Below are 13,963 nucleotides of genomic sequence, written 5' to 3'. Positions count from 1 at the left end.
GGTTGTATATAGTATTATCTTTTTTCTCCCCAGTTGTAGCTATTTCAATTCTAGAGTAATTGAATTCCATTTACATTTTGTAATTTTACCATTGCTATTTAAATGGCATGCTACTATGATTTCATTTACTTTTACACTTCTTTAGTCTTTTTAGCATCTCCATAATAAGTGAGAAATATTAAATTAATTTCTCATACCTACCTTCTTGTGTGTTGTTGTCTAAATAATACTTGTTCTACATTCTATCTTTTTGACTTTATTACATAGATTACTTTATTCTGTTAGAGTAATCTAACAGAGACACACTGAAATTTGTCTTCATCATTTTGACTATAAGCACTAGCCTACAACTATTTCTAAACCTGAGAATCATATAATGTTGATCATAAAGAAGCTTATTGAAATAGAGTGGGGTTTTTTTGGCATTAACCTAAGGAGGGTTGAGGGCATTTGTACCAAATCTCTTAAGGTAGGTCTCTTCTTGAGTGCTTAGGATGTCAAACTTAGGGCCAAACTTGCCACATTGTGACCAAGTAGTGCCCTTTAGGATCAATTATTGAGGAGGGTAGGACCTCCTCTTCTAGCATTGGTTGACCAAGGGGGACATTCCTAAGGTGGACTACAATAAATTTGATTGCAAAGACTATGAACTTACCATGACACAAACCCTACTCATTGTGGAGTGCACCTCTATAATCATCATTTTTTGCTTTTCACATCCAATTATAAAGAGGGAATAACTAGCTATTTGAAATGCCTTTTAATATAGCCACTTCCATTGATTCATGCATTGATATGCCTACAACTACTAAAACACAAATCATGCAATGCTTTAAGATTGATTGGTCTAGTGTGTTGTGAGATTATGGATCCATCATTAAATGGCCTACAAAGCATCAAGGACTTATCCTTCCATCTCATTTCCATTAAGTAATAATAGCTGAAATTGTCAAAAGCCTAGACTTGTATCCTAATTATGTTTCAGTTTGCATTTCACTAAGTCATGCAATGACCAGTTAGAATATGTTGGAGGAAAATGAGTCAAGGATACCAACTATAAAAGAGAGTTAGCTGATGATGACTGTCAAACTCAAGATATAAGACTCACATTTTCTATGGCAAATGACTCTTGCAATGATCAATAGGCTATATAATGCTTGATTGCATTCCTTGTAGAACCATTTTCTTCTTGATTAATGTGCCATAAACTGTCAATATCTTGAGAGTCATTTGATTATGTAGGGTTTCTAAACAAAGACTTCAGAAGTAATATGTTTTAGATTTAGTTGATATAGTTGGGATTCTGAAATAATTGTCTTAGACCTATAGCTTTAATATTTAAGGAGAGGTTATAATACATTCTCATTCTCAGAGAATGTTGCTAAGTTTCAAATTGTTGTAATGACAGTTCTATTTATGGGAAAGCTTCTCCTAAATGCTTTTTGAGTTTGAGAGTTAAAAAAAATAAAATTAGGAATTTGACTTTTCTAATAGCTAAATAAAACATTATTATAGACTAGAATAGATTATTGTTGTATTGGAATTCTGCCTGTGCTTTTTGCTAATTAATAGTTAGATGTTGTGGCTTAGTGGTAGCCATTGAGAAGACAAAACATTGAAGGTCACCTTAGGTTAGGATTGTCTTTTCATATGTATCTGCATTCAAAGTGAACATTGCTTTTTGGAAAAAAGTTGTGAATATTGCTAAACGTAATTTGTTTTTCTTCTAAATCTGCCAATAGAAATAAATGTAGGAGTTGTCATTTTGGATCCATTTCCTATTTGTAAATAAGAAAACTATTATCTCTTTGTATGGTTATGCATGAATACAACACATCAATCTGCAGTTGAGACCCAATTTTCACATGTTCATCATATGCCTGACGATGAAGCCTTAGCTAATTGTGCTAGTGGTGGTATGTTGGAAACCTTCCCCTTTGATAACCTTTTTTATTATAATAAGGTCGGTTATTATTAACTTAAAGCATTTTTTTAGTTAGCACTTAGATAAATACCTATGGAATATGTGTATCATAATGCTATTATTAATTTTTGTTTTGATCAATATTTAAATAATAAAAACTAAAAATAATTAGATGGCATGCCAATGGCAAATGTTTTAAGGCACATTGTTTGTTAAATATAACTCAATACAATGGTAATATAACTACATGATACATGTGAAAAGAATGGATAATATCATAATAGGGATACAAATACTCTTGCTTCTATTTTAGAAGGTTCATTGTTCCATTTTGTGGATATGCATATATGGATGTTATGAGCCTTACTTCAAAGATTGTGGTAATATTTTGCAAGCCTCACGAAAGATGAAATTGAACAGAATCTGAAACAAGTGGAGGAATCTAAAAACATCTGAACTCAGCTAATGTGTCGAATGTTTGCATGCAAAATATGTGACTTCTGCAAAATAGAAATCTGTAATTACTAGAAAAACATGAAACTGTAGCTAGTGGAAGTAATCTCCCTGAAGTTCCTTTCCCAAAAATTGGTTAAAAATGAAAACTCTAGTACTACTAGATAACTTATGTGAAAGTTCATAAAGAGGCAAGATATATTTTGATGCAGGTGTATACACAAGTTCAAGCCACAACTACCTACTAGATAAGTTTAGATGATGCCTGAGTTGAGGCATAGTTGTCATATGCCTGTGCACAACCACATACATCCAAAATCATTAATATATTTCTAAGGCCTAATGGCTTAATTTAACTTATCACGTATACCTTTATCCATGTGAAAGATTTAATTTTCACATAATTTTAAAAAAAATTGAACTAAGAGAATAGTATAATAGACATTGTACATGACTCTTTTTACGTAAAATACAAATAAATATCAATTTAAAAGTTAAGAACCCAAAAAATCTCCATTTACCTCTCAAAACTAAAATTAATTAATGAGCTAATAAGCTACACCTGAACTGCTTTGACTAGTTTAGTGCTAGGGGTTGCTATATTTCTAGTCCTTTCCATGCATTTTGAAGTGATCCTTCTACAAGTATAGAATTTTGTTTCTCTACCACTAAAAATGTTGTTTTAGGAACCAAGATAACATATTTCCTTAGTACTTTCTTCTAGTGCAAGACATGGGAAGTATTTTGCAAGCTTTTTATTGCTCAAGGGTATGTGAGACCCGCCTCAAAATTGGCTCATAGTTTAAGATTAACATTGAAGTTAGCTTGAGATACTTAAGCTTATAAGATTATCATTCAAAAGTAAACCAATCATCTACATCTTTTTTTAACCTATATTACACCAAGTTTACTCTTGTACATAACATTTTGGCTAAATCAAAAGCTGGCTATCTAATCAACTAAGTATAATTATTTTCAACTTCATTATCAATGTTTATATTCATTATATAAAATTAAACAGTTACAACTTACAAAAATTGCCTGACATTTTTGCCACTTGTAACATCCCCAAAACATAGGTTCTAACCAAAGTTTGGTCTTGTTAGGATTTCATCCTATCACACTTTGTGGATCTTCTTTAGTCATTGTCTTTCTTGGTTCCTTTTATTGAAAACATGGACAACATTTGATCAATAATGCAACAAGAGAGGATCATACTATACAAACCTTAAATGGTGACATGTCAAATGTGTTATATTTTACAAAGCCTTATCTTTTTAAATGTTTTTTGGCATCATCTTATCTTGGATAAATGATTGTGTGCATTGTGGATAACTGATGTCAAACTTGGGTAATCCTTGAGTTATGAACCAAATCTAAAAACAGGTAGACATTGTGGACATATACCATAGACCTATGATAATGATTAATCATTAAAATAAAAATTTGAAGGGTCAAGAGAAAACTTGTATTGCATAGCCATGACCATGAAATGCTTTCTTTTTGTTTCTTCTTATATGATAGTTGTGTGACATGCTTTACTTCTCTTCTTTACCATCGAAATTGGTTACCTTTTTCTAATCCATTTTTCAGGGATTTCTAATAGCTCTTGTTTCTATCAATTTTGTTTATTGTGTTCCAAAGAAATCCATTTTTCCAATCTTTTGTACCAAGGTTCACATCCATCTTTTTCAAAATTTCATACTTTCAAATTCTTTCACTTTTTTTATTTAAATTCTTAGATTTCATGGAACAATTTAAATATCTAAATATTTTAGAAGAAATGGGCAGGGCATTGAATATTGAACTCGTTAACACTTTTCTTTTTGTAGTTGATGATTGTGAGGTTGATGATAAGTGAATCAATATAGTAGACAACATACAAGACAATGATAATGTTGCATCTGAAGAGAACTATATGACTTCCTCTGCTTTTTATTCATCTCTAGATGTATTTAAAGACACATCTATGTTCAGGGTTATACTGATGCAACTGCAACAGTGCAAGATTCTTTCACAAATACAACAAGCTTGCCTAAAGATGAATTTATTCAATCACAAGCATTTTATGTCACTAAAAATTGCATTGTATGGCCTCTTGTGGATGAAAATGCAACATGTGATGATACATATGACACTGTATCTATTGAAGATTTCCTTAACTCAGATGGGGCATGCTTGTTCCTCGTAATGCAATAGACAAAGTCTTTAGAATATGGTGTTAATGATGGAAATGACTCAAACACCTTTGATGAACTTGATGATTTTGACCCATATTTATTCATCAAGAGTTTGTCTAATCTCTCGAAAGTGGTTTCTCCATATCGACCCATATTGTTACTCAAACAAGCAAAGCGAAGGCCACCTATAACCCTTGTACCAGACTTAGATGGTAAGTTACTTTGTTAATTTTTAATGATTATGTTGTTCATATATCAATGTTGTATGTTATTTCCTATTTGAGCTAAGCTTTTTATATATATTCTTTTATTTCTACTGTTGTCAATATCTAGATCACTTTCAGTGCTCTCAAGTGCATGTGGTTATTTAGTTTTGTTCACACAACTTGCTTTAGAGGGGTTTTTATTTTATTATTTTGCAAGTCAATATTTTTGCTGTGGGTTTAGTCTATTATCAATTTATCCATCATTTTTTGTTGTGCCAGAATGAAAGTTGTAGTTTCTCTAGGAAATGCCACATTATTTGTTTGTTTTTTTTATCACTTTAAACAATTGTTATTCCTATTCATTTTGTCTTTTGAAGTACTTCTGATACTAGTGCAATTGCATTATTAATATATTTTATATACATAGTTCATTGCTTTACTTTTTAATAGTGTTATTATAGCATGTTCTCTATCCTAGTAGATAGCAATGATTATTTTCTTATTTGCAAAACCATGGGATGATTTGATGACTTACAAATTTCTCATGTTAAATCACATTTTTGAAAACAATTTTCACTCATTTTTGAAAATAGTTTTCAGAGTCTTCTTACAATGTCATGTTCATTGGCAGTAGGTAAGAAGATATCACACACAAAGAGTTATCAGTTAAGAAGAGGAGTTATTTTATCTAAAGCCTTTGAAGTTAACATCACCATTCTCAAGAGCAACACCAGATCTTGGGTATGTTCTCTTCTTATTTCTCTATAAACACTTTTTTATTAGGGAAGCACTAGTTTTTGTCTCTTCTTCTTTCTCATTATGCATGATAATGAGCATCTCTTTGTCATATATGGAGAACCCCTTTTTAAATTCTTTCAATTTTCTAGAATCCTATCAGTTATCTCTTCTAATGCATCACACTATACAACAAATGGTTGTGAGAAATTTGGATGGTAATCATAATATAGAGCATGAATTCATTACTTCCATGAGCTTCTTGAAGACCTCTTGGGAAATGTCACTCCCATGAGAATTTGCACTTTCTAATCATATTAGTTATGGGAGTTTTTGGTCGAGAGTGAAAACCTAACAAACCTCCTACTTTAACTATAAAGGTCAAAGCATCCCCTTAACCATGTCAATTCAATTAGTAAGAGGCCAATCCAAAATGGTTTGGATTTTTTATTGATCCACCTGAAAAATTTGAGCACTAATAACAAGGCACAAGTAGAGAAAATTTATAACCCCAACCTAGCACTAGCCCACTTCCTTAAAAATATCCTCTTGCTCTACTATTCCAAGAGCTATATTTAAATGCTTTAGATGGTATTTCTATGTTATGTGTAAATCAATATATCATCAAAAAAAAAAAAAAATCTTACTTGATTATTGATTGGCAATGGGTACATGACAAGAAAGTCGCTAGAGCATTTATCAGCCATATGGAATGACCAAAACTCTAGTACCCAAAATAGAATATGAATGTTGTCTTATGAAAATCCTCGTTGCACACATGGATTTAACAATATCCTAACTTGAGATAAATCTTTAAAAAATAGATTGCTCCATGCAACTCATTGATAAGCCATTCATCATGAGAGACAAATACCTATTCTTGATGATTTTCCTACTCAAGGTTCTGTGGTCTATGCACTTCTCACATACCATCTTTTCTCTTTAGAAGCACCACATATGATTCAAAAGAGCTAGAACTTGGCCTGATGTGATCCATCTCCAGCAATTGCTTTGTAATGTTTTGTTTTTCTTCTCTGTACATCTGTGGATGGTAGTAAAGGACGTTCATGACAAGCTTAGAACCTATTTCCAACTCTATGATGCATTGAAATACCCTATCCAATAGTAATCCTAGAGACAAATTACTAAATAGCACATTATGGCTATCCAATATTATATGAATCTTATTATGAAAAATGAAGCTTACCTAGTAGGCATGCCTTTTACTAGAGAGTAGTTGGTTACCTATGCAATATGTCCCTTATGGAGAGTCCTCTCCATCCCCTAGGAGTGACACTCATACTGATTAATCAAAAATTCCTTTAAGCACCATGTCTTTCCCTTTACATTTGAATTTTAATTCCATAGACTGATAATATTGTGTAAATTCTCTAACGAATGCAACCATTGACCAGTTCTACAAAAAAAAAGTCTATAAAGAACTCACCACACTAAAACTACTGGATTCTTATTGATGAAACATGCTAGGCTACATTAATCAACAATAACATACAACTGCTTGCAAATAACCTGCAGCAATATGCAATAGCCAATGAGCATTTCTCTAAAACTGACCCAATGTTTACTCTCTATTGCTATTTAAGTCTAGAAAAACAACTAGCCAAAAAGACTAAATAGATTCAACACAAATCAATAGCTAAGCAATAAGCCTGACAAACATATCAGAAAAGGGCAGTCTTCTAATGGCCATATGCCTCAATTTACAACACAAAGGAGGTCTCAAATCCTAGTGATGCACATAAGCTAACATCATTAGTGGAATAGAAAGTGTCATTAAAGGTTCTAGTCCAAAGTAGTACTCCACTTTTTCAACATAAAATCATCTTAGAAGTCACCCTGTAACTCCCTCATAGTGTGTTGTTAGAAACTGACACAATTAAATGGAAAATAAATTTATAGAAAAACAAAACCATATTCAGAGATGCTAAGAATTAGATATTATTTGACCATCTTAATAAATTTATTTCCACAGCCCAAATTGAGAACAAAGGAATATGCTTTGGGTCCAAACCTATCTCACCACGGGGTTCCACAAAGGGGGGATGGGGGAATAGGAAAATGGATTTCTGGGATGGATTTTAATCCTAGAGTAGGGGAAAATAGGGGACTATAGTGGGGACAACTGTATTAAAACTAGAGAAACTTTATAATATATAGGATGGAAAGTAGTTGAACTGATAGGTGAGACTGCGACTAATTTGAAGTTACTTGTGAAAGGTCAGATTGTTATAAGTACACTTGATAAATAGGATTCTTTGTCTCATAGATTGGAACAATGTAATTGGTGGAGAAAGGCTATCATTAATTCCATCCCCCATTCTTGAGTGCATCATACCTCTTCTTAGAAGTTTAAATTGGGACTTGGGAAATATCATGAATACAAAAACATTTTATCCTCTAGGATCGAGACCCTATTTTAGCTTACGTGCCTTGAGGCAAGAAAAGTTTTTGATGTGTTGCTAAAGTATCTATGTTCATTTTTATATGTAAGCTTATAAATGTTCATGTAAATATATAGATTTATGCATCCCTGTATGTATGCAATCTGGTTTAGTCCAAGAAATTTGGGTATAGATACAGTTATGGTAATTTCCATGTATAAATTATTATTAAATTTTGAATTCCTTGTTAACAATATTTATTGTATTTTTGTCCTTTTTATGTATGGACTACTTTTAGACCATATCAGGTAATGTTTCTACTTTTTCCATGTATTATACTTAGTGAGGTTTCAACTAAAAAGATGAGTAGTGGGAAAAATTAGAAATTTAGGAGAAGCTTTAAACGTCAATCAGTTATCTTTTTTTTTCAAAAATTGATGTTATATTTACAGGTTGAATGATATTCTACAGGTATCATCCTGAAAAAAACTCTAACAATGCTGAAGCATCTGAACGGTTCAAGGAAATGACCTTTTCTTATGGTATTCTCTCAGATCCTGAGAAGCGTTGTCAGTATGATGCAGCTGGTTTTGAGGTATGATTTTTAATTTGTTTACAAAAATTTTTGGGATATTTTACTATTTAGTTATAATTTTATATATGATAAATATTAGCCTAAAGTTTTTCCTCCTTTATTATACTATTTGAATTTAATATTGTTTCTTTGGAAGTTGAGTCATTGCCTTGTAATATCCTTAAGCAACGGGTTATGTAGATTTCTGAGTCAATTTCTTGTGTTGGAAGCATACAAACTTGACCTAATTGTGTCATGTATTGATATTAAGCATATATAATAAACTAAGACTTAGGTCTTTGCTGAAACAGGAAATTGAATATGAGAACCAAGAATTGGAGTTGGATTTGTCTAGTCTTGGGGTAGTGAACACCATGTTTGCTGCTCTTTTTAGGTCAGTATCTCTCCAGTTTAAGTGATATCTTGTGAAATCTTTAAGGCATTGGGTTGCTCAGATCCTCCAACCTTTTAATCACTAATGGTTGAAATCTTCAATGTTTAAAGCAAGCTTGGTGTGTCCATAAAGACTACAGTATCAACAACTATTTTGGAAGAGGCATTAACTGGTACAGTTACAATCAGACCACTTATTTTAGGCCAGCCTACTCATAAAAGGGTGAGGAAAAATCATCTCTTTGAACTTTTATATTTGTTTAATTTCTAATTTTAATTTTCTTGTGTTTTGAATGCCATAAAAATTGGGTGTGGATATGATCCCACAATAGGTCAAAAAATAATGTACACACTTTTATTCTGTTACAATAAAAGAAACAAAAGTAGAGGCAAGTTTAGTGATATGAGTAATATCCTTTGATAAAAGCAAATTCAAGGTTGGTTATATTATTATTGTGCATATTTATAGGACTTGACCATTTTTTAAAAATAAAAATTGCTTGCTACCAATTAATTTAAAATAATTTGATGTTCTCAAGATTCAATGATCTTATTTGTTTTATATCTTGAGACCAACCATGTTGGGGCTGCACTATGTCATATCTTAAAGCTATGTTTGTCTATAGCTTAGCTAAGATACACTTGATGGTGGATGTGCATACAAAGATTTTTAAATAGAAAGAAATGTATTGAAAATGTCCCAAAAATTTGAGGAAGTTGAAATATAGACTTAAGCTTCATGATGGAATCAATTGTACTAGTTGAACTACAACTTTTAGACTTTCAAAATCATCACATCATATTTATAACAATTGTATTGGCAGCTTAGGACACAGTTGTTATCTGAGACTCTGAAGTTCTTAGTAAACGTGGAAAGGTATTATCTATTATGGATTTTAAACTTGTACTTAGTTAAGATGGCTTGTATTCATTATAGTTTCTGCTTAGTTGATCCACTATACATCTATGTGTATTATTTGAGGCATTAAGTGACTGGCACTTTTAGGGTGTTATTAAGCCTTCTTGTGTATGTTTAGCTTACAGTGCCATTAACATTCATTTCTTATTAGTTGATATTCATTAATATTTAATTATAATCATTTTCTATGATAAATTGAAATGGGAACACTTATTTTAGTATTGTTTTATAAAATAGTTGTTGTACTTTGAACAAGAAGAGAATGGGGGATTGAGTCTTGCTTTACAGGCATGATAATTTTTTTCTAAATTTGATTATTTGAATATGCATTTTGAAGGAAATTAACTAGTACAATTCTAGCATAGTGAATTTGAAGTTATTTCTACAATTGATTGAATAGTTAATAATTATAAGACACTGGCTTGGGATAGTGACCAAAGAAACTTGTGGACCTCCTTGTTACTCATTTGATAGTAGTGGGGAATCCTAGTCTCTGAAGATCATGCTTACATGCAGTTAGCTTTGAAGTTACACCATTTAATAGATAGAGATCATGGAGGGAAAATTATGTTGGATTCCTGAAACAAGAGTTGATTTTTCTTTTTCATCCACTTTATAGAATTATTCCTATTAGTGTTTACATTGCTATCATGTCTGGACTATTATTAAGAATCTGATAGTTGTTTGGAGTGTGTGTTTGTTGTTACTATGCTATGTGGATAAAAATTGTAAGATGTGGTTTATGAGGCATTGGTTCCATCAATTCTTAGTGTCCATGGAAGGTAAATTGGTTTTAACAAGGTTATAGGTTGCAATTAGTAATTAATGGCTTGTGCCTTATATCAAGTGACTCAGAAGTATCCCCATCAGAGGTGGTAGAGCTATTTGTATTTGTATGCATGAATATGTGGCCTCTGTTAACACACACACTTCAACATGGTCTTTATATGAGGATTCATCCCGGAATGAACATTGAATTGTTCATCTGAAAATCATCCAACAAGGCGACCTATTGCCTTCTATCTAGAAGGATTTTGCCTATGAGTATCCTCAGACTCGAGGTGCAGGCAACCAGACCCTCTAAGAACGAACGATTTGAAAATGAGATGCGACTAATCTATGTGAATATGAAAATTAGTCTATGATGAGATATGCATTTAATCTAAGAACAAGTAAAGGAAACTAGACTAATCACATATGATTAGTATAGTTTCCTTTACTTGTTCTTAGATTTGAGATATGCATTTAATCTAAGAACAAGTAAAGGAAACTAGACTAATCACATATGATTAGTCTAGTTTCCTTTACTTGTTCTTAGATTAAATGCATATCTCATCATAGATTAATTTTCATATTCACATAGATTAGTCGCATCTCATTTTCAAATCCTTCGTTCTTAGAGGGTCTGGTTGCCTGCACCTCGAGTTTGAGGATACTCACATGCAAAAACCTTCTAGATAGAAGGCAACAGGTTGCTTTGTTGGATGATTTTCAGATGAACAATTCAATGTTCATTATGCGATGAATCCTCATATAAAGACCGTGTTGAAGTGTATGTGTTAACAGAGGCCACATATTCATGCATACATTTCTAACGCCCCATGGTGGGTGCCATAAATGTACCTATGAATTGTGGGCCTCTGAACCTCACAAACACTTCAACGTGGTCATTACCTACAGAATCATCCTGGGATAAACATGAGATTGTTCATCTAGAATGCCTAATAGAGAAACTCGTTGCCTCCTATCTAAAGGGTTTTTTCTTATTAGATATCCTCATATTCAAAGTGTAAGCAACTAGACCCTCTAAGAATGAAGGATTTGATGAATACAATTAAGCTAGATGAATGCAATTATTCTACCATGAGATGTGTACTTAATCTAAGAACATATAAAGAAAGATTAGCTAAATGTATGCATATTAATACTAGAATGATTCTTAATCTAAGAAATGGAAGTGTAAGCTAATAACAAGTAAATAAGTGCACAGTTTACTAGAGTTTTGATAGCAATAATATTCAACCTCCGTAATGAGGAATTATGAGCTTCTTAAATAGAATTCCTGAAATCCTTCAATGGTTGAGATCAACTCGGATCAACGGTCAGGATTGAAGCAAGATTCAGTTAAAATGGAAACTTCCTTAAGAAAGGAGAGTTAACTGAGCTTTTCATGAGTGTGAGAAGAAGTTAACTAGATTGTTTCTAATTCGAGAGAGAGTTCACTCAGAGTTTCCATTTAGAACTGAAGGGTAGAATTAGGAAAGATATGTAATTTAATAAAATGAGATATGACCTCATAAATACCTTTTCTTATTTAATTAAATAATTTCATTGAATTAATTAGAATAGGCATATTTATTAAATTAAATCAATTTAATTCCTTAGTACATTAGCCTTAAGGTATAATTTAATTTAATTAAAGTATAAATACTTAATAATTAAATTAAATATTAAGCAATAGGTTTTTAATGTGGCTAATATGAGTAAATACTATAGGAATTAAATAATAAGCATGATGAATGCAGATTAGGGTTTTTGCATCTGACAATTAAGTCAAGTAGTGGGTAGCAGAATAAGAATTGCCTATTAGAATAGGTCTTAGAATTGATAAAAAATAGACTAGAATTGGTATCATGGCAATGAGCCAATTTTGGGGTATTATAGTATTATGGGGGATATTTTCCCCAAGCTCCATAGTCTTGGAAACATTCCTTATTGGGGACGTGGTTTTTTGAGGGGGAGACATCCTTGTGGAACACTATAATTTTTTGCCAACTTAGAAGCAGTTTTTTGGGTGTATGTCTCAAAGTTGATGCATTTGTATCCTCACTCTCCATGGTACTAATGCGAGCCACTATTCACCTCGTGGGACCTCACTAGCTTATTATTCTAATGTATGATATACCTATCCATTTACTACTACAAGCTATTTATAAGGTGTCATATCCCTATGATAAGATTTTGTGTCACGTTAAGAATCTCTATCTTCCATTTCCCCACTCCCCTACCTCATTTCCCAATATGAAATCACAAGCTAGTATTTTAGCAGGAAAGTCCAGATTTATAATGGAAGTACTTGATGTACAGATTTGCAAAAAAGAATGTAAACACAATTTTAGCTCCAACATTAGGTAACCAAAAACTAGAAACATCAAGTATTTGCATCGAGATCCTTTGACTTCATTACATTCTCAATCTGCATCCACAAGAAAATGTAAATTAGATTATTTGTTTGATAACTCCCAAGTTGTTAAAAACAATGCATTGAATTCCATGCTTGCATTCATTAGCCTCCTTGGCATCATCAGGTCAAGAAGTGGTTCCTCAGTCTAGTCAATATAAGATCCATCATCATTCAGAATTATCGAGCCAAGTAAGTCTTCGATTAAATTCTCCACTCTAACGAACAAATAATTGGATGCACCAGAATAGTTGAGGAACTTTCTTTGGTATCCATTACCTACCGTATGGAGACAATCACATGTGTACAACAACAACTCATAATTATAAATGGTTTTTCTTTTATTTCTATTTGTGTTGCTGGCCTTCTTGAGTATGTTGCTTGATTTTTTAATTTGGAACAATTATGTTAATCTCTAACTTTGCAAAGGGCAAACTATTGAGCTTCTCTGCAAATTGGGCTTCAAATGGCCCCCCTTTTCATATTACTTTTTTTAGTAATAGAAGTACAAGGGATGATACCAGCAACATCCACCATAGTAAGTGCCATTCCACAATCCCCAGAGTTAGAATAGCTCATCCTCTTTCCATTCCATATGTTGTTTATAGAACTATACTTAGGAATTTGTGTTTCTTATCTCCTAAACTTAAAGCAGGAAAGCTTCCCATATTACCTTAAAATTAAAACATAACACATGAAAATATTTTGAAGTTTTTCCTTCTCAAAAGAATAAATCCTGAAATTCTAACTTAAATCTTATTATTTCTAACCAACAAAGAGGACATCATGATCTTAGTGACATAATTTCAGTCATTGTGAAGATTTAATTGACGTAAGAGAGCATTTTGTTTTGAGTCCATTTTTTTACAGGTTGTTATATTATTTCTAGTCTCGAGTTTTGAATACACACCCTTCTTTTCTCTTCATAGCTTACTTTGTCTTTCTGCTTCTATTTCTAAAGGTACTTTCATTCCTTTCATGGTAGACTTTCTAGGA

At 32.2% G+C, this 13,963-nt stretch overlaps 1 pseudogene; it reads left to right on the top strand.

Annotated features, from left to right (window-relative positions):
* Nucleotides 1-753: 753 nt before the first annotated feature.
* Nucleotides 754-8,893, top strand: LOC149554872 (uncharacterized; annotated as a pseudogene).
* Nucleotides 8,894-13,963: the final 5,070 nt, after the last annotated feature.

This window comes from Cupressus sempervirens, chromosome 5, assembly GCF_028749045.1.
Source record: "Cupressus sempervirens isolate cs-2001-9-10 chromosome 5, ASM2874904v1, whole genome shotgun sequence".
Lineage (NCBI taxonomy): Eukaryota > Viridiplantae > Streptophyta > Pinopsida > Cupressales > Cupressaceae > Cupressus > Cupressus sempervirens.
Note: the sequence above shows the minus strand (reverse complement) of the source record. Positions and strands in the feature narration are given on the sequence as shown.